At 43.3% G+C, this 26,539-nt stretch overlaps 1 protein-coding gene across 1 annotated transcript in view; it reads left to right on the top strand.

Annotated features, from left to right (window-relative positions):
- The window catches only part of LOC134396269 (uncharacterized), a 298,553-nt gene that overhangs the window by 45,155 nt on the left and 226,859 nt on the right, over nt 1-26,539 (top strand). The window lies entirely within an intron of this gene.

The following is a 26,539-nucleotide window of genomic DNA, read 5'->3' as shown; positions in this document are numbered from 1 at the left end:
AGTGTAGTATTTATAGCATCATAGAATAGTAGAGTTGGAAGGGGCCTACAGGGCCATCGAGTCCCACCCCCTGCTCAATGCAGGAATCCACCGTAAGGAATATCTGAAAGATGGTTGTCCAGCTGCCTCTTGAAGGCCTCTAGTGTGGGACAGCCCATAACCTTCCAAGGTAACTGGTTTCATTGTCGTACTGCTCTAACAGGAATTTTTTCCTGATGTCCAGCTGGAATCTGCCTTCCTGTAACTTGAGCCCATTATTCTGTGTTCTGCATCCTGGAATGATCATGAAGAGATCCTGGCCCTCCTCTGTGTGACAACCGTTCAAGTCATTGAGGAGTGCTGTCATATCTCCCCTCAATCTTCTCCAGGCAAAACATCCCCAGTTCTTTCAGTCCCTCCTCATAGGGCCTTGTTTCCAGGCCCCTGACCATCCTCTGAACATACTCCAGCTTGTTTGCATCCTTGAAGTGTGTTGCGCAGAACTGGGTGAAATACTCAAGATGTGGTAAAGCCACGGCCGCATAGAGGGGAACCGGTACCTCATGCAATTTGGAAACTATACTTCTTTTAAAGCAGCCCAAAATAGCATTTGCTTTTTTTGCAACCTCATCACACTGTTGGCTCATATTCAGCTTGTGATCTAGAACAAATTTAAGGTACTTCTTGTTTGTAGTATTGCTGAGTCACGTAGCCCCCCTCTTGTAAATGTGCATTTGGTTTCCTTTTCCTAGGTGTAGAACTTGGCATTTATCCCTATTCAATTTCATTCTGTTGTTTTCAGCCCAGCGCTCCAGCCTATCAAGATCACTTTGAAGTTTGTTTCTGTCTTCCAGGGTATTAGCTATCCCACCCAATTTGGTGTCATCTGCAAATTTGATAAGCGTTCCTCCACCTCCTTCAACATTTAATAAAAATGTTGAAGAGTTCTGGGCCCAGGACTGAGCCCTGCCTTACCCCACTCCTAACCTCCCCCCAGATTGAGAAGGTCCTGTTGATAAGCATTCTTTGAGTCTGATTCTGTAGCCAACTATGTATCCACCTAATAGTTGTTCCATCTAGCCCACTTTTCGCTATTTTGTTAATCAGAATATCATGGGTCACTTTGTCAAAAGCTTTGCTGAAGTCAAGATATATGACGTCCACCGCATTCCCAAAGTCCACAAGGGAGGTTACCCAATCAAACAATGAGATCAGATTAGTCTGACAGGATTTGTTCTTGACAAATCCCTGTTGGCTTCTAGTAATCATTGCATTATTTTCAAGGTGCTTCCAGATTGACTTCTTTAGAATCTGCTCCAGAATTTTCCCAGGGATGGATGTCAGTCTGACTGGTCTTTCTTTTCCCAGGTTCCTCCTTTTTGATCTGTTTGAAAAAGCGACAACGTTAGCCCTCCTCCAGACATACGGCACCTCACCCGTCTTCCATGATTTCGCAAATATAATAGACAGCGGTTCTGAGAGTTCTTCCGCTAGCTCCTTCATTACTCTAGGATGCAGTTTATTGGGCCCTGGAGATTTATTTATTAATTTATTTATTAATTTATATACCGTCCCACAGCTGAAGCTCTCTGGGTGGTTTACAACAATTTAAAAACCATCAAAACATAAAAAACAGTATAAAAACAACAGTATCCATTTAAAAAATCCATTTGAACTCATTCAAGGAAATTAGGTGTTCTTTGACCATTTGTTTATCAATCTTAGACTGCAATCCTGCCCCCTCAACTTCTTCGTCACTTTTTGTAGGGCGTTCATAAATTCGCTTTTGGAGAAGACTGAGCCAAAGTAGGAACTGAGCACTTCTGCCTTTTCTTAGAATCATAGAATCATAGAATAGCAGAGTTGGAAGGGGCCTACAAGGCCATCGAGTCCAACCCCCTGCTCAATGCAGGAATCCACCCTAAAGCATCCCTGACAGATAGTTGTCCAGCTGCCTCTTGAATGCCTCTAGTGTGGGAGAGCCCACAACCTCCCTAGGTAGCTGATTCGATTGTCGCACTGCTCTAACAGTCAGGAATTTTTTCCTGATGTCCAGCCGGAATCTGGCTTCCTTTAACTTGAGCCCGTTATTCCGTGTCCTGCACTCTGGGAGGATCGAGAAGAGATCCTGGCCCTCCTCTGTGTGACAACCTTTTAATTATTTGAAGAGTGCTCTCATGTCTCCCCTCAATCTTCTCTTCTCCAGGCTAAACAGGCCCAGTTCTTTCAGTCTCTCTTCATAGGGCTTTGTTTCTAGACCTCTGATCATCCTCGTTGCCCTCTTCTGAACACGCTCCAGCTTGTCTGCGTCCTTCTTGATTTGTGGAGCCCAGAACTGGACGCAATACTCTAGATGAGGCCTAACCAGGGCCGAATAGAGAGGAACCAGTACCTCACGTGATTTGGAAGCTATACTTCTATTAATGCAGCCCAAAATAGCATTTGCCTTTCTTGCAGCCATATCGCACTGTTGGCTCATATTCAGCTTGTGATCTACAACAATTCCAAGATCTTTCTCGTTTGTAGTATTGCTGAGCCAAGTGTCCCCCATCTTGTAACTGTGCATTTGGTTTCTATTCCCTAAATGTAGAACTTGGCATTTATCCCTATTAAATTTCATTCTGTTGTTTTCAGCCCAGCACTCCAGCCTATCAAGATCACTTTGAAGTTTGTTTCTGTCTTCCAGGGTATTAGCTATCCCACCCAATTTTGTGTCATCTGCAAATTTGATCAGCGTTCCCTGCACCTCCTCGTCCAAATCATTAATAAAAATGTTGAAGAGCACTGGGCCCAGGACTGAACCCTGCGGCACCCCACTCGTTGCCTCTCCCCAGTTTGAGAAGGTTCCATTGATAAGTACTCTTTGAGTCCGATTCTGTAGCCAACTGTGGATCCACCTAATAGTTGTTCCATCTAGCCCACTTTTAGCTAGTTTGTTAATCAGAATGTCATGTGGTACTTTGTCAAAAGCTTTGCTGAAGTCAAGATATATGACGTCCACAGCATTCCCACAGTCCACAAGGGAGGTTATCCTATCAAAAAATGAGATCAAATTAGTCTGACAGGATTTGTTCCTGACAAATCCATGTTGGCTTCTAGTAATCACTGCATTGATTTCAAGGTGTTTACAGATTGACTTCTTTATAATTTGCTCCAGAATTTTCCCAGGGATGGATGTCAGACTGACTGGTCTGTAGTTCCCAGGTTCCTCCTTTTTGCCCTTTTTGAAGATAGGGACAACGTTAGCCCTCCTCCAGTCATCCGGCACCTCACCCGTCTTCCATGATTTTGCAAAGATAACAGACAAAGGTTCTGAGAGTTCTTCCGCTAGCTCCTCCATTACTCTTGGATGCAGTTCATCGGGCCCTGGAGATTTGAACTCATTCAAGGAAACTAGGTGTTCTTTGACCATTTGTTTATCAATCTCAAACTGCAATCCTGCCCCCTCAACTTCTGCTTCTTTGTCATCTGTTATCAATTACCCATCCTCATTTAGCAGTTGAACCACCATTTCTTTCCTGTGTGTTTTACTATTCACGTATCTGAAGAAAGCCTTTTTATTGCTTTTAGCATCCCTCGCTAATCTCAGCTCATTCTCAGGTTTAGCCTTCCTGGCGAGTCCAGGGGTCTTCACGATATACCTGGGTTTTAATCCCATGCAGCAGGAAGTCTCCCACAACAACTACTCTTCTCTTCTTGGTCGACTGACCTTCTGAGTCTTGTTCACTGCTGCATGGTGTCTCCTGCAATTCTTCCTCTGCAGATGTTGGAGTTGGCAGAGATGGCAAAACTCACATCGATAACGAGAGAAAAGTCCACATCCACGTTTATATCTGAATGGAAACCTCTGATAGCATTTTTGCAAGAAACCAAGAGAAATGATGTATTTGTCTGTGGTGATATAGTTAAGATAGAAGAAAGAAATGAATTTGTTTACTGTGTTAAATGTAATGGAGGAACGAGAAAAGATAGTTCGCATTTCTGATATGAAGAAAGCCGAAAGTACACCTTAACCTTAGATGATTTTTTAATTGTATTTTTGTTTGTACTTTTGTTTGCACTCTATGTAATGTTCTTGTGGTATGAATGTCTGTGATGTTTGAAATAATTAAAAAATTATTCCCTCAATCTTCCATCAAGGAATTTCTATAGTGGGGTTGGTTGGTCTCATAACAACATGCCAAGTCCAGGGATTCCCCACCCACCCTTCTCATATTGCTACTTTGAATTGTTTCTGCCAATGTTGTGGTGGGCTTTCAGTGATCCAAACCAGCAATGTTTGAAATAGAAATAAATGCTTTTGGCACCAACATCATTTGAATGGCTACTAAACACTCCTTAAGGCCTAACTGTTGCTTCTTCCACTTCCTAAGGGTTTTTGAGTAGCACCCCTTGCTTGCTGATGAAAATGGGAATCTGAGCATCTTTCCACACTCTGAGTAAATTTTCCACATTCTTCTCGGTGGCTGCTCCAGTGCTTTGGAACTCTCTTCCTGGGGAAGCCAGACTGGCTCCCTCCTTGATGGGCTTTCGGAAGCAGGCTAAAACTGTTTTGTTCCAGCAGGCCTTTGGAGAGTAATCTGGTCCTCCATCTTTGTTAATGGCTTATAATTTTGTGGTGTATTTTAAACGTGTTTTTTAACATTTCTTTTCTTATGTTTTACAATGTATGTTTTAAAGCCTTGGGTTCCTTGGAGGAAAAAAGGTGGGATATAAATGTAATTAATAGAGTACCATTAGACTCTAAGACTTGGGTTTATTTTCTGAAGCTGGAACTTGAAATTATTTCCATGTCTTGAAGTTCTCTGACTTCTTCTTTTATTCTTCGCATGCCTAGAGGAACTTCAGCAAAGAGTAGAGAGGGTTAACAACAACGTTTTAGTAAAGCGCAAGGTATAGTTTAGTATAATTTAGCTTTACACAAAGAGTAAACAGAAGCGGATAAGGAGGAGTCATAACAATGCTAGAAGCTCAAGCCATTATCTTATTAGCTAAATTTGTAATACCTGCTTTTGCAATTGCAATTCTTGTACTCAATCTACATTTCATTCTCTTTTCTTGTAGCCACAGAAAGAGAGATTGTATACTTCTGTAACCACCATGCCAATTTGTTTAATTTTGCAATTTTTACAATAAACAGATTCTTATTTACAATCATGTCTGTGGTGATGCTTGTCAGCTGGGATTAAATGTTGGTCTGTTTGGTTTAGCACTGGTTACCCACTGGGGTTTTTTGGACCCATTTGGTGTAGGTTCTGAGGTTAAAAAGGACCCAATTTACACTCCCCTGTGTGAGTGCATTGATGAAATCTAAGTTTGCAGCTCTGTCTGCAGCTACTTACACTGTCTACGTGTACAGTGACCAAATGACTGGATTTGCCCGGACATGTCAGGATATCCCGCCCCCAAACGGGATCCAGCAGGAGATTTCAAAATCCCCCCAAATGCCCGGGAAAATGGTCTCGTGGTTTATCTAGGCCTTCTCTTGGCCGTGCTGTGAGGGGCAAGGGCCAGAACACCAAGCCCCTCTCCTCCCCTCTCATCATGCTGCGACGAGGGCAAGGGGCTAGGGTGACCATATGAAAAGAAGGACAGGGCTCCTGCATCTTTAACAGTTGTATTGAAAAGGAAATTTCAGCAAATGTCATTTGTATATATGGGGAACCTGGTGAAATTCCCTCTTCATCACAACAGTTAAAGCTGTAGGTGCCCTGTCCTCTTTTAAATCTGGTCACTCTAGTATAGCTCCTGCACCTTTAACTGTTGTGATGAAGAGGGAATTTCACCAGGTTCTCCATATATACATATGACACCTGCTGAATTTTCCTTTTCTATGCAACTGTTAAAGATACAGGAGCCCTGTCCTCCATTTCATAGGGTCACCCTATAAGGGGCAGGGCTCACGTTGCTCTTCGTCCCTCCTGGATAAGGCCTGGTGCAGCCGCTGGAAATGTGGATTGAACAAGGAGCCCCACCCCTTGCCCTCATGTCAGCGTCCTGTATCCTCAGCGAGGTGGCCACTTGTTCTCTTTCTAAAATCCCTTGGGGGTGGGAGGGAAACATCATTCTACTGGGTGAGTGGTCCCTCTCTTCTTCTGTTCCTGTTTGTTTTCCCTTTGCTCCCAGCCTTTTACTAATTAATTAGACGGTGTGTTGCTGCGTTTAGGGTTTGGGGCGTGTGAGGAATGCTTGCAAGGGACTGTGTTGTGTTTGTAGGTTGTGCAGAACGGAGGCAGGCCCTTTAAGGGTTACAGTTTTATACTGTATGTGGGATGAGAGTAGAGCACATGGCAGAGGAAGACACTTTGCTTCCTTCTTTTTTCCTCTCACGCCTCCCAAGTTTGTTGCTGCCTCCGCTGCCGACCCGTCATGCAGGAGCTTATCACCACGTGAATCACATCAACAAGATCTCGGTGGAGCAACAGCTCAGGGCGCGACTGCTGCCCTTCCCAGGCACGGAGGAGGGAAGGAGGGACGGAAGGGAGAGCCCAGGCATAGCAGACCTTGGGAAACACTTTTCTTTCCTTTTAATTATTAATTCTATGATTCTCTTCCTTTCGTTAGTTTAGGGCATGATCCTATGTCGGTTTAGACAGGAAAGAAAATCCTACAGCTCCCAGCATGTCCCAGCCAGCATGTTTACTTCTGAGTAGACATGCGTGGGGGTGCACAGGGCTCTTTTGGGGGTTAAGGTTAGAACTAGGTCCAAGAGTTTGTGCTTTTGTGAAGTCAGCTTGAGTTAGGGTGCAGTCCTATAGACAGAAAAAGTCCTAGAGCTCCCAGCATGTCCCAGCCAGCATGTTTACTTCTGAGTAGACATGCGTGGGGGTGCACAGGGCTCTTTTTAGGGTTAAGGTTAGAACTAGGTCCAAGAGTTTGTGCTTTTGTGAAGTCAGCTTGAGTTAGGGTGCAATCCTATAGACAGAAAAAGTCCTACAGCTCGCAGCATGTCCTAGCCAGCATAGATGGCTTGGGCATTCTGGAAGTTGTAGGACTTTTTTTCTGTCTGAACAGGCAGAGGATTGAGCCCAAGGATGGTAACAATATATGCATGTTAAGGTTCCTATGGACAAATAAAAGAGGACGTATTAAAAATGGGAGGAGTGGCATGAAGATTGCAACCCTAGTTGCTTTTTATACATGTATATGGCCTGTATAGGTTGGTCTCAAGGTGGCTTACGTCTGCACAAAAGCAAAACATAGAATATCAGAGTGTAATTGGCACCAAAGTTACCCCCCAAAAAGCACCAAAATACAGAGTCCAGTCAGGGGATAGTCTCATTGAAATTGGTTGGGCTTTCTTCTGAGGAAGCAGGTGTAGGATCACTCTATAAGTCTTTGCAGTGCAATCCTGGAGTTGTCTAGTAATCATTGATTTCAGTGAGACTTAATCCCAGGTAAATGCGTATAGGGTGTTCCATGTTGCCGTCATGACTAGTAGCTGTTCACAGATTCCTTCTCTTCCATAACTATATTGAATTCCTTTTTAAAACCATCTAAGCTACTGTACTTATCACTCACTCCCAATATCTAACTATTTTTGCCTTTTTCATACTCTTTCTCTTCGTCGTCATCTTTCACTTAACCCCCCCCACCTAAATAATTAACCAGTTGTGGGGGGGATGACCCATCAGTTGAAGATGAGTGGAGGGAAAGGACTGAGCAATTTAAAATAATTTTTAAATAAATTTAGCTGTTTTAAGTTTTGTGCTCCTTATTTTTTTCTACAAAACAACTGTTCTTAAAAATCGAAGTGGGCAATTTTGGGGTGTGTGTGTGCAAGTAGCTCACCTTGCCTAGGGCGCAAAATAGTCTGGCACCAGCCCTGCAGCAGTTCATTGATTGCACTATGGTGCTGATTCTCTAATGGTGTATTTTAGCTGAATGGAAATATTAGCTCAGTGTTGAACTCTTCTTTATTTTTACTGTTTCAGTGAGCAAGGATGGTGTAATGCTTTAAATCTGGCCTCCAGTATACATTTAGTGGCCTCTGCTATTGGTTGACTGGCAGACTACAGGAGTAACCTTAGCCTGCATGCATAAGGCCTGTCAACAGCATTGTTGTCACATCGGGTGTCAGTGGCAGCTTGTCTGATGCTGGCTTGCTTTACGCCTTGATGTCTCCACCCATTAGATATGGTCAGCTCCACTTTTGGATGTGTGTGCATGCATGTTTATTTGTCATTAGAGGTGCTTCTTTCATTGGTAGAAGTTGAGAATTGGATATGTGAGGGCGTATCTACATCAGCAGGTGTGTGCTTCTTGGTGGGATGCCACATTAACATTGGGTACAGTGTATTGATGTCTGAATGGGGTGCATGGAGTATTTGAATGAATGGATGTGTGCATGCGTGTTTTTTGGGAGTTGGTGATCTGAGTGTGTGGGTGGGTACGCGTGTGTGTATTGATGTCTGAATGGGGTGCATGGGGTATTTGAATGAATGGAAGTGTGCATGAGTGTGTTTTTGGAGTCGGTGATCTGAGTGTGTATTTGGGAGTGCACGTGTGGGGGTGCTGGCAGTGTGTGTATTGATGTCTGAATGGGGTGCATGGGGTGTTTGAATGCATGTGCATGTTTGCAGTGTGTGGTGGGGGAGGGCTGTAGTTTTCTGTGTGAGAGTTGGGGGGGGGATGAGCTGGAGGTGATATTCCTATTAAATAATGCATTTTGACTCATAGACCTTCCTCTCCAATTTGTTTGCTATAATTGGCATGACGTATATTTCGTAACAATGGCTGTTAATTGTTCATCCTTCTTTAAAATCTTTTTTAAAAAGTTACAGGGTAACCATTACTATTATTATCATCATCATCTATCTCTCTTTTCTTGCTCGTGGTGGTTTTTCTAGGTGAGCATGATGGGCTTCGCCAAGTCATGCTGTCTTTTACTGATTCAGAAATTTCCTGACTATTGAACATGTTTCAAGTAAGATTGCTTTCTGGATGTTGGTGTGCATGTAGGTTTTCTCTAAAAAAATAATAATGAAGTGATGCTGGTGAGTGATGTGATTAATGGAATAATGGTATTTTTTTCCTCTTGCCAAAGTTCTTTAACTTCCATAGCCAGTGGTGTATATTTTCCTCTCTTTTCCTCTTCCCTTTCTGCAACATTTTTGTCATTAGGTATTGCTATGTCAATGAGGTAAGTATGTTTTTCTTGGTTGTTTTTGACTGTTATGTCTGATTGAAGCTGAAACAAGCTAAGAGATGCTAGCCTTTAGTCCATTTTGTTCCATGGCTAATGTTTGCAGGGTAATAGTAGTTTATACTATTTCTGAATGCTTCGTTGCTTGTTTGTTGTACTAGATTTTTCTGTACTTGTCAACTACTTCATTTGTCCAGTAGTAGCAGCATGCTGAATGTGTGACAATGGATATGAGAAAGGTGATGGGGAAAGAGTGTTAAATGTTAGGAAAAGTTAGACTATGGTCATCCAGTGAAGGACTTTCAGTCAGAAAAGATATTTGAGGGAAGAGGAGACTGTATCACACAGAGTATAGCAAAAGCTTCAAAGTACAGCAAAAGCTACAAAAGTAGAAATGAGTGAAGTTAATTTCAGATATGTTGAATGTCTCACTTGTTCTTTATTCCAGTGATTTTAGCATTAAGATGTTATGTAGAACAGGTTTGTTTTAATTGTGTGATGTGAAATCAGACCTGTGACCAAGGCCATGTTTGGATGGGCACGCCCCCTTGGAGGCTGGGCATGTTGGTGGGCACGCCCCTTTGGGGCTGAACATGTTGGTGGGCACACCCCCTTGGAGGCTGGGCATGTTGGTGGGCACACCCCTTTGGGGCTGAACATGTTGGTGGGCACGCCCCTTTGGGGCTGGACAGGTTGGTGGGCACGCCCCCTTGGAGGCTGGGCATGTTGGTGGGCATGCCCCTTTGGGGCTGGGCAGGTTGGTGGGCACGCCCCCTTGGGGCAGCCATGTTGTCCTCCTTTTTGGTATCCAAAATATGGTCACCCTACAGAGGGTTCAAAAGCGCTTTATTGATTAGTAATCAAGGCCTGGTCTCTTCAAAGGGAGCAATCAGACAAAAGACATAGGGAATACAGTACAGTATTTGAGCTTGCAAGGGGCAGGGCCCAGTAGCAGCATTAACCAATCAGAATATAACACTGGGGCATAGCTAATTATGCTAAAAGATTCTCTCTGTTCTGTAAACAATACCTTTGGCCTTACAATAAGTTACAGAAAGTTAACTTTGACACAGCAGCACTGGAGCGAGAGGCTATTGTTTATGTTAAGAAGGATGCACTCAAGGAGACATTGTCGCATACAGGACATCATGACATTTTGCTTGGTGTATTTCACAGTTTCCTTTTAAAAATGGAGACACTTATGCTAACATTAGACAACTATGCTAACACTTTTGTTGATTAAGAAGGGAGCCTGCTGTTGGTTTTAGTACGTCCCTCTTTGATGTATTAAGTGAGCCCAATATTCACATCCTGAGAGCGGGGAGAAACCGCTGTTACTCTGAATAATTAGATAATTAGATAATGTAGAACCCCACTTTCACCAGCTTAAATGTCTTCCTTAGCTTTGAAGATTTACCGCCTGAGTTAAAGCTCAAGTCCTTGTAAGCAGACGTTTTGCCAGCCGGAATCATATGCTTAGAATCACATGTAAGATGAGAGAGTTGCAGAAAGACAGAGGAATGTAAGCTGAGAGTTGGTTTGAAAGACTTTTAGAAAGTTGTTTTGAAAAGATGTGGTAAAGTGTAAAGTGAAGTGTAAAAGATTTGAAGGAAAGTGGAGAAGTTGAATAGGAAAGTGTTTGAAGGTTAGTGTACGTGGCATGGTTTTTGACCAGAAGGAAAAGGGGGGAGGGGGGACCCTGCCTTGAAAAGGTTTTGAAATACGTTTTATTAGAAGAAAAGACATTTGAAAGGACATTTGAAGCACTAGTCAGTGCCCCAGCATGTGTTTTGAATATTATGTTCTGAAAATTGCCCAGTGGCTCTTTTGGGCAAGGATATTCTTATTGCAGGCCCAAATTTCCTTTGGCCTAATAGAACATTTGAAATGCTTTGAGCCCTGAGCCTGAGCCCTCAATGCAACTACAATTGAAGCCTAAAAGTACCCCTGTGTCCTTGCGTCAGTATCCTTTGAAATTAGAAGCCAGAAGAAGAATACAGCTTTTTATTGCTTTTTAAAAATGGACTTGTGAAATAATTAAAGCAATTAAAAACTCCAGCTTGCATTACTGGTGTGCTGTGCCAAGAGTCAAGTCGCTTTATTCGGAAGCATGGACTCCTAAGAGGAACTGCAAAGCTGCAGAATGGATTGTATTTTATACAGGACAATCCAAATGAGGAAGAAACTCCAGAGGTGCAAGCAGGTTGTATGGAAACCTTTGAAAATGTTCCTAACCATGACAATTGCATCCATGTTTTACATAGGAGACTTGGACATTCAAGTTTTAAAGTTCTGAACAAAACTCTGAGTTTTTCAGAGGGTGTAAAAGTTCAGAAGTGCAACAATTTTCTAGATTGTTTGATATGCAAGGTTGCCAAGTCTAAAGTGAGAAATATTCCACATGTCAGAGACTGGCGGAGTCAACACGTATTGGGACTGGTGCACATGGATCTGACCGGCCCGTTTCCAGAGAGCTATGGAGGAGCCAGATATGCTTTAGTCATTCTGGATGATAAAACCCGTTTTTCGCGGGTATATTTGTTAAAGCACAAATCTGAATGTTTAGGCACGGTGAAGGAATGGGTTAAATTCATAGAGAGAAAACTCCAGAAGCAGGTCCGGGAGCTGTTGACGGATCGTGGAGGTGAATTCCAATCGAACGGCTTCAAGCAGTTTTGTAAAAAGACTGGCATAAGTCATAAGTTATGCAGCCCGAGGACACCTCATCAAAACGGGAATGTGGAGAGGCGCATCGGTGTGCTGAAAGAAAAGATGGAGTGCTTGTTGAAGGACGCCGAGGCAGAGCCACAATTGTGGGGAGAAGCATTTGTGGCAGCTAATTACCTTTGTAACAGGACTTGGACTAAAACCATAAATAACATTCCTTTCTTTTTGCTTTACAACAGGAAACCAAATCTACAGCACTTGAGAACTTGGGGGAGTTTTGCTGTTGTAAATGTTCCAATTTCACAGAGACGTACTTTTTCTCCCAAAGGAATCAGATTATGCTTTGTAGGTTATGATCACAACAACTGGAGGTTCTTGTGCGAAGGGGGAAGGATAGTGGTCTCTAGGTCAGCTAAATTTAGTGAAGCGAATTGGAAAACGGTGCATGACAACCCGGAAGTGCTGGTAGAACTAGAAAGCAGGCAGGAGCCTGAGTTATTGGTTAACCGTCAGAGTATAGAGGCTCGAGAGTGAGAAAGGCAGGAAGAGCAGCAGGAAGAAGCTCCTAGACACAGTCAAAGAGTTAATCAAGGCGTACCACCAAAACGGTACGGCTTTGAACCTTGCTGTGTGAATTATGAGCCTAATTCTTACTCTGAGGTAAAGAAGTTGAATTCTTTAGAGAGACAGCAGTGGGAAAGTGCCGAACAGAAGAAAAGAAACAGTCTTAAAGAGACAGGAGTCTTTAAGGAAGAGACAAGTTTGCCAGCAGGGCAAAAATCTCTAAGCTGCAGGAAGGTTTTTAAACGCAAGCAGTTTGAAAAGGGGTGAAGAAATTCAAGCCTCGGCTGGTCGCCAGAAAAGTTAAGGAGGCAGTTTGAAATTGAATGTTCTTCCAAATGTTTAAATCTTTTGTTGTTGGAAAGAGTTTTTCCTAGGATTGAAAAAGGATCAAGCAGGTGAAAGAAGTTTTTGCTAAGCAATGTGATTGCAGGATTGCAAAGGGAAAAAGCCCCATGGAAATGAATATGTGAAGCAACCTGCAAAAGGAAACAGCTTTAGCAACTTCAGGCTTGTATCATTTGGTGGTGAGAAAATGTTATGTTCAGTGAACAGTTTGTTTGTCTGTTTTTGTTACTATTCTCAGCAGGTTTATGATGACGTTTGAAAAGATAGGAAGCAAGTGAAGTTTTTCCTATGAGGCTAACTATTGTGCTGGTGTATGGTAAGGTTACTTGGCTAATCCAGTTAAATAAAGGACTTTTAGGTCTCGGTGGAGAAGCCAGTAACAGTTAAAGTTAAAGCACATAGCCACAAATTTTTCAAAACATGAAAGAACACAGAGCAAGTGGAAGTTTATTGTGTAGTTTATTGTGAGTCTAAAGAAAACCTTGTTGACATGTTCACAAAACCACTAGGTCCCACCAAACACAGGGAAGTTTGTGAAACTTTAGGTTTCTGGGAGGAAAAATGTAAATAACTGTACAATGTGTTGTTAAATCCTGTGTAAACATAAGAAGGGGTGTTGGAATCCTGGATTAGGGTTCTGGTTATGTTTCCATGGATTTACTAATTGCTGAGGAGCTGGAGGAATCAGAAGACTCAGCAGAAAACTTAAAGGTCAATGTTGCACCTGGACATTGATGTCATGATTGAATAATTGGTAACTTGATTGTTTCAATTAAGGGATTGCAAGCAGTTGCATCACTGTACAGTTAGCCTATAAAAAGAAATGTATTCCCATGTACATGTATCAGAAATGATCACTCTATCACTCAGAACGTATCAGAGCTGTATTGACTGACCGTATGTAAGTATTTGTATTTGTGATTGCCATAACTAAATTATATTTTTATATGCCAGTAAAGGTTTGTTTAAACCTACTGAAAGTCTCAGTCTTAATCTGTGTCTGTGCTGACTTTGCTGGAAACCGCTGCAAAACTCTGTTATAGGGTTATTGGCCAGAAGCCCAGTCTGGCAGTAACTAAATAAGGTTGTATAATAACCACCATATCGCAATAGACTCACCGAAGGAAGAGGGAGGAATTGAGGGAACACGAAATGGGTATATAAACTCTTGATATGTTCTTAATAAACGTGATATTACCATCATCACCCATCGGTGTGCGGGTTTACTACATTCATCATTTGTACATAACGTCATTTCAAATTCAGATTTGGATTGCTCAAACCCACCATTCTTTTGACTATTTTAAACCTTTCCATGACTCGTGCAAAAGAAAACATAATTTGCACATACCAAAACATGTATGACCTTTCAGCAGTTCCTCCCTTGATTTTAACTTATATTCTTCTTGTGACTTTTCTAATACATCATTATATGTCTCATCCATGTGGGAATAAATGATGTCCCCAGCGGAGCTACGAAGAAATCATGTCAGACTTTGAAGTTCTGAGAAGGAAGCTGAAGAACTATAGGGCCCAGGTAGTTTTCTCATCCATTCTCCCAGTTCTTCGAAGAGGATTAGAAAGGGAAAGAAGAATACTCCGGGTGAACGACTGGCTACAAAGGTGGCACCGAAGAGAGAGGTTTGGATTCTGGGACCACGGGCTACGCTACTTAGAAGATGGACTGGTGGCAACGAATGGGTTGCACCTCACAAGGGCTGGAAAGAATGAGTTCGGCCACAGCATGAAGAACTTGATCAGGAGGGCTTTCAACTGAATCTTACGGGGGCAGGAGACGTAAACTTCAAGGCAACAATAGATGAAGGCCCATACACCACAGTATTATTATTATTATTATTATTTATATAGCACCATCCATGTACATGGTGCTGTAAAGATTACACAGTAAATAGCAAGACCCTGCCGCATAGGCTTACAATCCATACCACAGTATGGAGAACAGCTCCAATCGTGCCCAAAAATAGTGTCCACAACCATGTAGGAACAAAGCCAGACTATAAAACACATGGTCTTCGATGTCTCTATACTAATGCCCAGAGCAGGGGAAACAAACAGAATGAACTTGAACTCTTAATACATGAAGGCAAATACGACTTGATAGGTATAACTGAAACTTGGTGGGATGACTCCCATGACTGGAATACAGCAATTGAAGCATATAACTTGTTCAAAAAGAGCAGAAGAAATAGAAAGGGAGGTGGAGTTGCACTATATGTTAAAAATACCTATCCCTGCACAGAAATACAGGCTGATGAGACTGGGAGCCCCATTGAGAGCATCTGGATTAAAATGAATATGGCAAGGAATAAAAAGAACATGATAATCGGTAGGGGTGTGCACGGACCCCCCGCTCCGCTTCACTTGCAGATCCGCCATTTTCTGGATCCGGAGCTCCGTTTCCCCCCCCCCCATAGGCTTGCATTGAAAGCTAAAAAATTATACAACTTTTTTTCTGTTCAAGTTAGAAACCTCATGTTTGGCACCATGACACCTCATGGGGATATACACACGCACGCCAAGTTTCAAAGCAATCCCATCATCCCCTGATTTTTGGGGAATTTTTGAAAATCGGGCACCCCACACACAACATCCCTGCGAGGTGGGCAGGGGAGGAGGGAGGGAAGGCAGGCAGGCATGCAGCTGGCATTTCTGGGGGCATAAGGAAGTGAGCCAAGGATAAGCCAGTAATGCATATAAAATGGAATAAATCAATCAATAAACAAAGGAGGGGTGGAATTAAAAGCAGCAGTGTTGCTCAATAAACAGCAAGAAGAATTTTTTTAAAAAGGCTATATCTGTCTTTTACCAGCAATAGGGGGACGTGCCCGGGGGAGGGGGAAGTAGCTGCCAGTTCAAGACAGCCACCAACAGCTCTGAGAAGAAGTAAAACGCTCACTTCAACTCATAACAGGCATTGCTCTACCACTGAAAAGTGACCATTCACTTCAACTCATGATAGGCATTGCTCCACCGTTTTACTCTCTTTGGAAGGCTCTAATGGCCTTCCAGTGCAGGAGAGAGTGGGGGCACGTCCACGATGAGATGCCCTAGGGGAGCTCATCCCCTTGCACCACATCGATTCAGTTGTTCACCAAGGTTAGGGTGGGGAGCAGTGCTGTGTTTCTATCTCTTATTCTTGGCTTAGTATATGATTTCAGGTTGTGTTTGTGCATTTGGTGGGGCTACTGTTTTAAAAAACACGGGGAAAAGCCCGTTCAGATGAAGAAAGAGAAGTTTCCCAGAATCCCAAGTTACCTGTTTTGCCTATGCCCTCCTCCAACTTTGGGATCATCATGACCGGGAGCTGACTCTGCCCCTCAGCCCTTTGAAAAAGGTATTTTTCCCGCCGATTTTTTAAAAACTTCTAGCCCGCGACCCGTACGATGCAGAAAGTTGAGAGTGGTCTCAAAATGACCCCCATCCACGACTCTCTGTGCACAAGAATTTTCAGAATGATAGCTTAAACCCCCCCCCCAGTTATCCCCGATTCTTTCCCTCAATGCAATCCTATGGGCGAAAAGCCGAAAACGCAGTTTGAGCTGCGCGGTTGACCCGATTTTCACAAAAATATAGCCTGCGACCCAGACAACGCAGAGAGGTGAGAGTGGTCTCAAAATGACCCCCATCCACGACTCTCTGTGCACAAGAATTTTCAGAACGATAGCTTAAACCCCCCCCCCCAGTTATCCCCGATTCTTTCCCTCAATGCAATCCTATGGGCGAAAAGCCGAAAACGCAGTTTGAGCCGCGCGGTTGACCCGATTTTCACAAAAATATAGCCCGCGACCCAGACAACGCAGAGAGGTGAGAGTGGTCTCAAAATGACCCCCATCCACGACTCTCTGTGCACAAGAATTTTCAGAATGATAGCTTCAAAAACAATGTAGTTATGCGCGATTATTTGCCGCAATGCAATCCTATGGCGAAATGTTTTCAAGATGGTGACCGGAGCGCTCCGCCTGAACTCGGAGCTCCGAAAAATGGGCGCTTCTCTTCGCCTTGCTTCTAGGGGGTCCGCGGTCCGCTCCTACTCCGCCTCTGGGTAAGGCGGAGCAGGCCAATCCGCTACTGCTTCTACGCTCCTAATCGGAGCAGAGCACATCCCTAATAATCGGAGTCTACTACCAACCACTCAATCAAGGAGAAGACAAGGATGAAGCTTTTGAAAAACAAATTGGCAGTGTTTCAAGGAAGTATGATGTAGTAGTGATGGGGGACTTCCGTTACTGCTATATCTGTTGGGAGACAAATACTGCCAAAAGCGGCCCTTCCAAGAAATTCCGGATTTGTGTGGGTGATAACTTTCTCCTACAGAAATCCTTGACTTGATATTGAACAATAGGGATGAAGTGGCAGTTATGGGAACTCTGGGGGAAAGTGACCACGTCATACTTGAATTCTTGATTATAAAGGAAGCAAAAGCTGAGTGTAGGCATAACTGTACACTGGATTTTAGGAAAGCTTATTTTAATAAATTCTGAACTATGATAAGCAAGGTCCCATGGCAAGTGACCCTGATAAGAAAAGGAGTCCAACATGGGTGGGAATATTTTTTTAAAAAGAAATCTTAAGGGCACAATTACAAACCATTCCAACAAGGAAAAATGCTAGCAGACAACAGAGGAAACCAATGTGGCTCCACAAAAAGCTTAGATATGATCTGAAAGAAGTGGAAAGAAGGCTACAAAAGAAGAGTACAGACAGGTGGCACAGAAGTGCCGAAATGGCGTCAGGAAGGCAAAAGCAGAGAATGAGCGGAGATTAGTGAGGGATGCTAAAAGCAATAAAAAAGCTTTCTTCAGGTCCGTGAATAGTAAAAGACAGAAGGAAAGCAATGGTGGTTCAACTGCTTAACGAAGATGGGTAATTGATAACAAATGACAAAGAAAAGGCTGAAGTGCTCAATTCCTACTTTGCCTGTCTTCTCCCAAAAGCGGTCTGTGACCCCTCTGGAAAAAGTGAAGCACAAGTTGAGGGGGCAGGATTACAGTCTGAATTTGATTAAAAAATTGGTCAAGGAACACCTAATTTCCTTGAATGAGTTCAAATCTCCAGGGCCTGATGAACTGCATCCTAGAGCTAGCGGAAGAACTCTCCGAACAACTGTCCTTCTTCCATGATATCTTTGCGAAATCATGCAGGATGGGTGAGGTGCCTTATGACTGGAGGAGGGCTAACGTTTTCCCTTCTTCAAACAGGGCAAAAACGAGGAACCTGGGAACTACACACCAGTCAATCTGACATCCATCCCTGGAAAAATTCTGGATCAGATTTTAAAGAAGTCAGTCTGTAAGCACCTTGAAAACAATGCAATGATTTCTAGAAGCCAACAGGGATTTGTCAAGAACAAATCCTGTCAGACCACCCTTGTTGACTGTGGAAATGCTGTGGATGTCATAAATCCTGACTTCAGCAAAGCTTTTGACAAAATGTCCCATGATATTCCGATTAACAAACGAGCTAAAAGTGGGCTGGATGGAACAACTATTAGGTGGATACATAGTTGGCTACAGAATCACACTCAAAGAATGCTTATCAATGGTACCTTCTCAATCTAGGGGGAGGAAAAGAGTGGGGTACCGCAGGGCTCAGTCCTAGGCCCAGTGCTCTTAAACATTTTTATTAAAGGTTGAAGGAGGTGCAGGGAACACTTATCAAATTTGCAGATGACACCAAATTGGGTGGGATAGATAATACCCTGTAAGACAGAAACAAACTTCAAAGTGATCTTGCTAGGCTGGAGTGCTGGGCTGAAAACAACTGGATGAAATTGAATAGGGATAAATGCCAAGTTCTACATTTAGGAAAAGGAAACCAAATGCACGTTTACAAGAGGGGGGATACTTGACTCAGCAATACTACAAACAAGAAGTACCTTGGATTTGTTCTAGATCACAAGCTGAATATGAGCCAACAGTGTGATGTGGTTGCAAAAAAAGAAAATGCTATTTTGGGCTGCTTTAAAAGAAGTATAGCTTCCAAATTGCATGAGGTACTGGTTCCCCTCTATGCGGCCGTGGCTATACCACATCTTGAGTATTTCACCCAGTTCTGCGCAACACACTTCAAGGATGCAGACAAGCTGGAGTATGTTCAGAGGATGGTCAAGGGCCTGGAAACAAGGCCCTATGAGGAGAGAATGAAAGAACTGGGCATGTTTAGCCTGGAGAAGAAGATTGAGGGGAGATATGATAGCACTCCTCAATGACTTGAACGGTTGTCACACAGAGGAGGACCAGGATCTCTTCACGATCATTTCAGGATGCAGGACACGGAATAATGGGCTCAAGTTACAGGAAGGCAGATTCCGGCTGGACATCAGGAAAAACTTCCTGTTACAGCAGTACGACATTGAAACCAGTTACCTTGGAAGGTTATGGGCTGTCCCACACTAGAGGCCTTCAAGAGGCAGCTGGACAACCATCTTTCAGATATTCCTTAGGGTGGATTCTTGCATTGAGCAGGGGTTTGGACTCGATGGCCCTGTAGGCCCCTTCCAACTCTAATATTCTTTGATGCTATTAATACTACACTGAGCACTTATACTACTTCTCCCCAGTGTGAATTCTTTGATGCAGCTTAAGGCTGCTGCTGTGAGCAAAGCTCTTTCCGCATTCTAAGCATTTATAGGGCTTCTCCCCAGTGTGAATTCTTTGATGCTTCTTAAGGTGTGTGCTGTAAGAAAAGCTCTTGCCACATTCTAAGCATTTATAGGGCTTCTCCCCAGTGTGAATTCTTTGATGCTGCTTAAGGTGTGAGCTCAGAACAAAGCTCTTCCCGCATTCTAAGCATATATAGGGCTTCTCCCCAGTGTGAATTCCTTGATGCAGCTTAAAGCTGCTGCTGTATGCAAAGGTCTTCCCACACTCTATGCATTTATAGGGCTTCTCCCCAGTGTGAATTCTTTGATGCAGCTTAAAGCTGCTGCTGTATGCAAAGGTCTTCCCGCATTCTAAGCATTTACAGGGTTCCTCCCCAGTGTGAATTCCTTGATGCTGCTTAAGCTGTGTGCTCCGAGCAAAGCTCTTCTCGCATTCTAAGCATTTATAGGGCTCCTCCCCAGGGTGAATTCCTTGATGTTGTTTAAGATGTGTGCCCCGAGCAAAGGTCTTCCCGCATTCTAAGCATTTATAGGGCTTCTCTCCAGTGTGAATTACTTGATGCCGCTTAAGGTGTGTGCTCTGAACAAAGGTCTTCACGCACTCTAAGCATTTATAGGGCTTCTCCCCAGTGTGAATTCTTTGATGTTGCTTAAGCTGTGTTCTCTGAGCAAAGTTCTTTCCGCACTCAAAGCATTTATAGGGCTTCTCCTCAGTGTGAATTCGTTGATGCTCTTTAAGGTTTGAGCTCCGAGCAAAGTTCTTCCCACAGTCTAAGCATTTATAGGGCTTCTCCCCAGTGTGAATTTTTTGATGCTGCTTAAGGCTTGTGCTCCAAGCAAAGGTCTTCCCGCACTCTAAACATTTATAGGGCTTCTCCCCAGTGTGAATTCTTTTATGCACGTTAAGTTGTGAGTTGAAAGTGAATGGTTTTTCACACACTAAGCATTGAAACCTTTGATGTTTGTTAGAATGAATCTTCTGAGTTTTACTCTGTTTCTTCCTTTTACAAATGTTCTTTTTACTTGGTGCTTCTAGTATTGGAGTTTCACAGACGTCTGATCCTTCAAAAGAAATCGATTCGTTTTCCCTCTTCTCTTCAGTTTCAGTTTTCCTTCTCTGGTGTGGGCCATTTTTCTTGCTCGCCCTGTGATCACCTGCAAGTATTAACACAGAAATCATCTTGAAATCTTGGAACAAAACAAACGGTTGAGGATTTGATTCACAAGATAAAAAAAAATCGTTGGTGAGGTACATCCTTCTAAATATTAAATATCCTGATGATCAATAGAACTGAGAACTAGACTGCCATGCAGTGCTTTCATTTATATGGAATAACTCATATAATGTAATTGAGAAAATAAATTAACAACATAAAATTCTGTAAAAATAAAATATACTTAAAATCTGCCATTTTCTCCTAGCTGATCATTTAACTGGGAACTGGAAAGTGGGAATTCAACCCTAATGGTTATTTTCAATGTCTACTTATATCTTAAAATGAAAAGCAAGCTGTCCAGAGCTGTCTTCTGAAAAGGCTTAACTCTCCTCTCCTCCATGTGGACCATTAAGATAATATCTGTAACATCTTCAATATTATGCAGATGCAATTATAGCAGCAAAGTAAGATTGGTTGGCAGCCATCTCTGCCACAGAGCAAGTCCGTCAATGGGCTTTTCTCAATGTTTTGTCAGGTCTTCAGAGTCAATGACGTTTGTATTCTGCACTGACACAAAGAAAGAAGAGCTGAAATTCCACCTTCCGGGATCTGGCAAGAAGGCAGAGAGGGAGCCTTACCCAGAGGAATCCCATTCCTTACCCAGAGAGGCCAGGATCCCACGATTCTCCTCCATGACTTCTTTGTGCAGAGTCCTCTGGCCTGGATCCAGCAGAGCCCACTCCTCCTCCGAGAAATGCACAGCCACCTCCTCAAAGGTCACCAGACCCTGAAAGAAGAAGAAGAAATTATGTTCTCTTTAAGCATTATGTAGCAATCCATGAATACAAGGATGGTGAGGTCCTCTTTCTGAATGCCAAAGCATTGTGAGTGACCTTCAAGGCCTTCCTAGCAGCCATCTTGGAGAAGAGCAAAGGCTAAAGGGGCAGGTTCTTCCAGTACCAAAGAGAAGTGCAGGGGACGGAGGCCCCCAGGACTCCCCTACCTGCCCAGGATGTGCAGAAACCGCTTCCACTCCACCGCCAAGCGAACGAGGCCCAAAAGGACCCCCCAGGAGCAGTTCACTTCCCCTGCCGGTTGTTTTGCTCCCTGTGAGGAAGGTAAAGAAGGTGGGAAGGTGAGAAGGTAAGTTAACATTCTTAACTATTCCCCTTTTCATTGTTTATTTTCAGTGTTTATTTATTTATTGCATTTGTTTACCATACCATAGCCGAAGCACTTAAAAACAATATCCAAATATTTAAAACTGCGTAAACATACAATATACACTTACATATAAAACTAATATAAGTAGTAAAACTACTATTATTAGATTGTAAGCCTATGCGGCAGGGTCTTGCTATTTACTGTTTTACTCTGTACAGCACCATGTACATTGATGGTGCTATATAAATAAATAAATAAATAAATAAATAATAATAATAATAATAATAATAATAATAATAATAATAATAATAATATAACAAGTTTTAAAACTATGGCCCTATAAAAACAGACCCAGGCTAATTAATTACATACTGCTAATTCCATATTGCTTGACGTGGCACTGAAAAGATAACAATGTCGGGGCCACGTGAACCACATTGGGGAGATTGTTCCACACTTGGGGGGGCCACCACAGAGAAGGCCTCTCCCTGGTTGTTGTCCCCCGAACTTCCCTCTGAGTAGGCACCTGGAGGAGGACCTTAGTTGTTGAGTGTGTAAGACTTCGAACCACGTTACTAAACAACATTTCCTTTTTGAGTATCTCTCCCAGCAAAATCAGGCTCAAGGAGAACATTAAGGACTCTCATGCACTTCAGGTGTAATTGAGGGAGACAGACCATGGGGAAATACGTCCACTAATCCTTACCCCGGGAGGAGGGTCCTCCGTCCCCCTCCTGCAAGATCCGCCCGTGCAGCGGCCTCTGTGTGATGCCCGGTGGAGCCTTCTCTGCCTCAGGGAAATCTGTGGGTGCTCTGGCCAACATCCCCTGGACCTGGAGCAGGAGGGAGGATCCCAGGAAGAGAAAGGGATTAGAGAAGGAAAGAACGGCTCAGGTCAAGGCCAAGTGCAGCGTTTCCCAATTGCTTTACCTTTCAGGTCTCCTTCTAAAGTTGATCGACCATCCAAGCCACACAGCTCAGGAACTTGTGTCTTTGTCAGGGGGCTGAGAGTTCAACCCTGATATCCAGCATTTTCCACTGTAAACACAGCAGTTTGGCATCTACAAATGCTATTCCTGTTCTGTTGAGGACTCTGACACTTGTTGAAGAAGGATCCCCTTCTTCCCCAGAACTTCACAAGCCCATTCATTTCTCCTGTGATCATAAGAACGTAAGAAGAGCACAAGCAGGACAGGAGTGCAACAGCACCCTCCTGCCCACGTTCCACAGAAACTGGTGTACATGTAATCATAGAGTTTACGTGTACATTGATGGTGCTATATAAATAAATAATATTTTTATTTATTTATTTATTTATTTATTTATTTATTTATTGCGTTTCCATACTGCTCAATAGCTGGTGCTCTCTGGGCGGTTCACCAAAATTAAAACAATAATAATAATAATAATAATAATAATAATAATAATAATAATAGAGTTGGAAGGGGCCTACAAGGCCATCGAGTTCAACCCCCTGCTCAATACAGGAATCCACCATAAAGAATACCTGAAAGATGGTTGTCCAGCTGCCTCTTGAAGGCCTCTAGTGTGGGAGAGCCCACAACCTCCCTAGGTCACTGGTTCCATTGTCGTACTGCTCTAGCAGTCAGGAAGTTTTCCCTGATGTCCAGCTGGAATCTGGCTTCCTTTAACTTGAGCCCGTTATTCCGTGTCCTGCACTCTGGGAGGATCGAGAAGAGATCCTGACCCTCCTCTGTGTCACAACTTTGAAGTATTTGAAAAGTGCTACCATGTCTCCCCTCAATCTTCTTTTCTCCAGGCTAAACATGCCCAGTTGTTGCAGTTTCTCTTCATAGGGCTTTGTTTCCAGACCTCAGATCATCCTGGTTGTAGGTCAACACATCCACCCATAGATCCACTCATAAAACCCTTGGCAAGGACAAATTCATCACTTCTGCAAGAATCGCTTTCTGGATCGGGGAGAGCGCTCACCCTCCTGCCAAGGTATTGAGCTGGGTGTGTTGCCTGCTCCTTCTAGCCCAGAAGACAAGACAGGCAGAATGGTAGCTTTACCCAGCCGCAACAAACAGGTCTAATGCCTTGAGCAGAACGCCAGACACCCCTCCAGTATCCAGCAGAAGACGGGAAGCGCTGCAGCCTAGATTTAGGGCGTGTTGGAGATGGACTGCAACATTGCATGGTGGATCTATGGGTGGATCTGTTGACCTAGAACAGGTGGAGGTGTGAAGGCTAAGGGGGTTCTTTCAATTGGGAGAAACCCATAGAGTTGATAGGCATCAGAACTGGATTTTCACCCACGTTCCTATGCATCGTCAAGATTTGGGCTAGTAGCCATGGGTAACCTTCTCCTCTAGCAATTTATCCAACCCCCTTTTAAAGCCATCCAGATTGGCGGCCAACACTTCATCTTGTGGTAGAGAGTTCCATAATTTAACTATGTGCTCTGTGAAGAAGTCCTTCCTTTTATTTGTCCTGGGTCTCCCACCAATCAAGTTTCATGGGATGACCCCATTGGGTTCTAGTATTTTGAGAAAGGGAGAAAAATGTCTCCCTATCCACATTCTCCAAACCATACAGTGTTGTTGTTGTGAAGATAACATGGAGAGGAGGGGGATTATGTACACCGCCTTGGGTTCCTTGGGAGGAAAAACGGGTGGGATATAAATGTAATTAATAAATAAAATGAGAGATCAAAATGAGAGATCCTACTGGGAGAAGCCAAAATGAGAGATCCTACTGGGAGAAGCCCATGGTCACCTGTGTGTTCCCAGACACCTTTCTTGAAACCTTCAGTGTGTGCCCTCAACTTGTTTTTTAAATTAACAAAGTGGTTTTTCAAAAATTATTATGACCAGCAGCTGCGCTTGCTTCATAGAATGGGACCCCCATACGTGACGGAACACCTCTCCTGACATGAACCTACCTGTACACTGCGCTCAACATCTAAGATCCTCCTCCGAGTGCCTCCTCCGAGGGAAGCTCGGTGGATGGCAACAAGGGAGAGGGCCTTTTCGCTGGTGTCCCCTCGATTGTGGAATGATCTCCCCGATGAGGCTCGCCGGGCACCAACATTGTTATCTTTCAGGCGCCACGTCAAGACTTTTCTCCCAAGCATTTAACAATATTTCACAACGCTAAGTTTGTTTTTAACAGCCCCCCCAGAACTGTTGTTTTTAAATGGATACTGCTTTTATGTTTCTGATGGTTTTAAATTTTGTATACTTTTTTTAAAAATGTTTACTCTTTTTAAACTTTGTGAACTGCCCAGAGAGCTTCAGCTACGGGGCGGTATATAAATTAAATAAATATAAATAAATATATAAGATGTTTATGACAGTAACTGTAGAGCAGGTGATAAAGCCAAGCACACATGTGCTTTGAGGTAACAAAACAAAATAAAATGTTTATTTTTGTTTAGCTGTTCTTAGTTACTTCAAATTCAAGTTAACCTGCTTAATCTACTAGTTTAAATAAAAACTGTAATCTTAAGTCTCTTAAAATCTTGTCTCCTTTCACTCTCCACACCACCGACAATCCTAACTGACACTCCCAACTCCTAACCAACTAACCAACCATCCCCAAGCTCTAGACTCCCCCATTTATGCTCCTCCCCCTTTCACAGCATCATCAGCCACACCCACTCAGTCCAACACTCTGCGCTCACTAGACATACAAAGGTAGACATACCTAAGGGAACAGAACTGTGGGGTAATACAACAGCTTTGCTTACATTGCAGGCACTAAGTGACATCAAAGAATTCACTCCGGTGAGAAGTCCTATAAATGAAGCACTCTAAGCTCAGGTTACAGCACACAGGGCAGAACAGTTCGTGGCTACAAAGATGCGTCAGTCCATGGCTTGTGGAAGAAGCAGGGATGCCACCCAGTGAGTGGCGGCTTTGTCGGCTCTCCCGAAAGTCTCACAAGAAGGGGACCTTACGGGAGTGACATGTCTTTGTAGCGGTGTGTCCCGCTGTATCCTGAATTGGCTCAAGAGACAGCTGGTTGAACTGCTAGGAAGACACGTTGTCTGTGCCTTCGGGCATGGTATTGTACAGACAGATTGTCGAGTGGTCTGGGATGCAAGTAGGGCTTACATGAGAGGATATTTCATACAACAAAAGAGTCAACTTAAGAGGAAAAGGGAAGGAAAAACACAAAACATTCTGAATGAGGTTAAAATAATAATAACCATCATACAATCATAGAATAGTAGAGTTGGAAGGGGCCTACAAGGCCATTGAGTACCACTCCCAGCTCAATGTAGGAACCCACCCTAAAGCATCCATGAGAGATGGATGTCCAGCTGCCTCTTGAAGGCCTCCAGTGTGCGAGAGCCCACAACCTCCCTAAGTAACAGTTTCCATTGTCCAGTATCACAGGACAATGATCCAGGCCCTCCTCTGTGTGGCAACATTTTAAATATCTGAAGAATGCTATCATGTCTCCCCTCAATCTTCTCTTCTCCAGGCTAAACATGCCCAATTCTTTCAATCTCTCCTCGTAAATCTTTGTCTCCAGACCCCTGATCATCCTGATGCCCTCCTTTGAACACGCTCCAGCTTGTCTGCATCCTTCTTGAAGTGTGGTGCCCAGAACTGGACACAATACTCAAGATGGGGCATAACCAGTGCAGAATAGAGGAGAACCAGTTCTTCACTGAATTTGGAAGCTCTATTAATGCATCCAAGAATAGTATTTGCTTTTTTTGCAGCCACATCACACTGTTGGCTCATATTCAGCTTGTGATCTACAACAATTGCAAGATCCTTCTCATCTGTAGTATTGCTGAGCCAAGTATCCCCCATCTTGTAACTGCATTTGGTTTCTATTTCCTAAATGTAGAACTTGGCATTTATCCCTTTTCAATTTCATCCTGTTGTTTTCAGCCCAGCACTCCAGCCTATCAAGATC

Source organism: Elgaria multicarinata, chromosome 3, assembly GCF_023053635.1.
Source record: "Elgaria multicarinata webbii isolate HBS135686 ecotype San Diego chromosome 3, rElgMul1.1.pri, whole genome shotgun sequence".
NCBI classification, from domain to species: Eukaryota; Metazoa; Chordata; class Lepidosauria; order Squamata; family Anguidae; genus Elgaria; species Elgaria multicarinata.
The sequence above is the reverse complement of the archived record's forward strand: the minus strand, read 5'-3'. Positions and strand labels throughout refer to the sequence as shown.